Here is a 3,539-nt window from a genome sequence, read left to right on the forward strand (position 1 = left end):
TACAACACTTGATCAAAAGATAGATCTAAGCTTCTACAATCGATCTAGCACGTAAAGTTACAACCTTTACGTGCTTGCATGGGACTTTTAGCTCAAAAGGTCCTAAAACAAGCTCTTACAATGCATGGGGCCTTCTTTGAGTGTGAAAGCCACTCCTTTCTACCTTGTAACCCCTCTAAGGACCTAGATCCGAAACATCTGATGGGTTTGAGCCATAAGAACTTTCCTATGTGCACATGCAAACCCTAATTGCTTGGATCTAGGTTTCTCTAATTGAACATGCATTGTATCCAAGACTTTCAATTCTAGATCTAATGAAAAAAATTGAGTCTAATCATATGGAATCGGATCTAGAACAATACCTTGGATTACTTGCTTGATACTTCTTCTTCTTGGAGCTTAGAGTCACAATTGTCACTCCTCTAATGGCTTGCAAACACCAACTAGCAAGAGAATGATCTTGAGAGAGAGGAGGGTGAGAAATCGGCTCTAGGGTTCTTTGCCTTGCATAAGTGTCGATTTCCCTCACCCAAGGGATCTATTTATACCATGAGCTACTAGGGTTTCACCCTTAACCCTAATTGAATAACTTAGGCCCTAAGCAATCCAAGATCCTCCTAGATACTAGGCTTGGACGATTTTATGGTCTCCTAACCCTAAAATCCGTCCACCCTTATATCCATAAGGATACATAGCCCAAAACACAACTATCACACATTTGATAGTTTATGCCCCTTTATTCAATTAACCTCTTTAAGTCACCAAATTAATTCTCAATTAATATATGACTTATATTAATCAAATAACATTATTATTCCTTTAATATATTATTCTCAATGATATCTCTTCTCTCTTAACAAATCATCTTGTGAAGTTGCTATGGTGAAGGCAACCCAAAAGGACCATGCACAATCGGGTCAAGTACTTACCAAATATAGTTACTGCCTTAGACACTAATCCAACAGTCTCCCACTTGGATAAGTCTAGTAACTATATATGTAAACACAACCCGATTATCAACCGTAGCTCTCAAAGACACTGTCAAACTTTGATCTTATCAGTATCCTGTCCTTTAGATAAGGGATTGTACAGTCCTCTGTTTAGATATTATGCAGACAATCTTATGGAACTTATTGTCCAGCAGTTGGTTTCTCGATCTCAGATTCATTTGACATAGAACTTAATTGAACACATCAATTCAGTCCTGACCGGGCCCGACACATTAGTCAAATCAAATCATCGAGCGGCCCTGATATCGCTTTTACCATCTTAGGATAAAAGTAACAGATAAACTTCGACTTATATGCATTTATTATTTACTAATCAATCATACACAACAATGCGTTTTATGCCATCAATTTACTGATGCGGTTTCGCATTATCAATGCACAACCAATTAATAAACAATAAACCATATATCTTGGTTTTAAGACCATATGATATTATCGTCTTGCGATCACTTGTGTCTCATTCCAAAAAGTGATTCCAGCAAGCGCGGGTTTATTCCAATGCTCAAAACTTGTTCATAAGCACTCATGAACGTTGCAGCAAACCTTTGCTATGTCTAATACCTTTTTAGACAATCTACACACCAATTCATGACAATCATCATTCATACCTACTTCCAACATATGAACGATTGTGGACCATTTGAATAATTTGATTATTCTTAATAACTCAGTTACTCAGGAAGTCAAAACATGCAAAGTGAAACAATAGTTAAACAATTAACATAAGACATTAGCTTTACTTATAAATAATACTCCTTTATTTAATCATCAAATGTCAATTACATTTATCTATTACATGTTTCCAAAACTATCTGATCTAAACTAATATCGTCTTTCAGCCCAATGCTCCTAGCGTGCTGCAAATGCTTAACCCTGCTCAGTCCCTTCGTAAGCGGATCTGCTGGGTTATCCTCTGACGATACCCTCTTTACTACGATGTGTCCTTCTTCTACTCGATGTCTAATAAAGTGATATTTTCTGTCGATATGTCGAGATCTACCATGATCCCTCGGTTCCTTGGTCAAGGCAACCGCTCCTTCATTATCACATAAAATTTCCATAGGCTCCTTTATGGTAGGCACAACTCCAAGATCACCAATGAAGTTCTTCAACCACATCGCCTCCTTTAACGCTTCGCTGGCCGCAATGTACTCTGATTTGCACGTTGAATCAGCTACGGTTTCTTTTTTGGAACTTTTCCAAGTCACTGCTCCTCCATTTAGGGTAAAGACCCAGCCCGAATGCGAACGGTAGTTGTCCCTGTCGGTCTGGAAGCTTGCGTCACTATAACCTCGCACCTTTAAGTCATCATTCCCTCCGAGGACTAAGAACCATTCCATGGTCCTCCGAAGGTACTTAAGTATATTCTTAACCGCAATCCAATGAGCTCTGCCAGGGTTCCCTTGATATCTACTGACCATGCTCAAAGCAAAGGCCACATCAGGGCGAGCACAAGTCATAGTGTACATGATTGAGCCAACTGCGGAAGCGTTGGGTACTCGGATCATCTCAGCTATCTCGACTTCTGTACTCAGACTTTGAGTCTTACTCAATTTGGAATTACTCTGTATCGGTAGTTATCCCTTCTTCGAGTTTTCCATACTAAAACGTTTTAGTACTTTATCCAGGTAAGTATTCTGACTAAGTCCTATTAGTCTCTTACTTTGTTCTCTCACTATCCTTATTCCCAAAATATAGGAAGCCTCTCCGAGGTTCTTCATGGCGAAGCACTTCCCGAGCCAGGACTTAACCTCCTGCAAAGTCGGGACGTCGTTTCCTATGAGCAGTATGTCATCGACATACAAAACGAGGAAGCTAACTATACTCCCACTGGCCTTGACATATACACATGATTCATCTTCACTTCATACAAATCCAAACTCTTTGACTTTCTCATCGAAGCAAAGATTCCATCTACGAGATGCTTGCTTAAGTCAATAAATGGACTTCTCAAGCTTGCACACTCTATTGGGATGCTTCGGATTGACAAAACCCTTCGGCTGAGCCATGTAAACATCCTCAGCCAACTTCCCATTAAGGAAAGCGGTCTTGACATCCATTTGCCATATCTCATAATCATGAAATGCAACAATGGCTAGCATCACCCTAATAGATTTTATCTTAGCAACTGGTGAGAAGGTCTCATCATAGTCAACTCCGGGAGTTTGAGTAAATCCCTTCACCACCAATCGTGCCTTATACGTGTGCACATTCCCATCCACGTCGGTCTTCTTCTTGAAGATCCATTTGCACCCAATCGTCTTACGTTCGGGCACATTGTCCACCAAATTCCAAACTTGGTTGTCATACATGGACTGAATCTCGCTGTCCATCGCCTCTTTCCATTTTACAGACTCTGGGCCTACCATGGCTTCCTTATAGCTATTAGGTTCATCTAGATTTATTAGTGTACCATCACTTATATACGTGTCCCCTTCGGTAGTAATATGAAAACCATAAAACTGGGGTTGAACTCTAACTCTTTCGGAACGTCTAAGGGGTAAGGACTCGTCAATCGGTTCAACCGGA

Source organism: Lactuca sativa, chromosome 4, assembly GCF_002870075.4.
Source record: "Lactuca sativa cultivar Salinas chromosome 4, Lsat_Salinas_v11, whole genome shotgun sequence".
Lineage (NCBI taxonomy): Eukaryota > Viridiplantae > Streptophyta > Magnoliopsida > Asterales > Asteraceae > Lactuca > Lactuca sativa.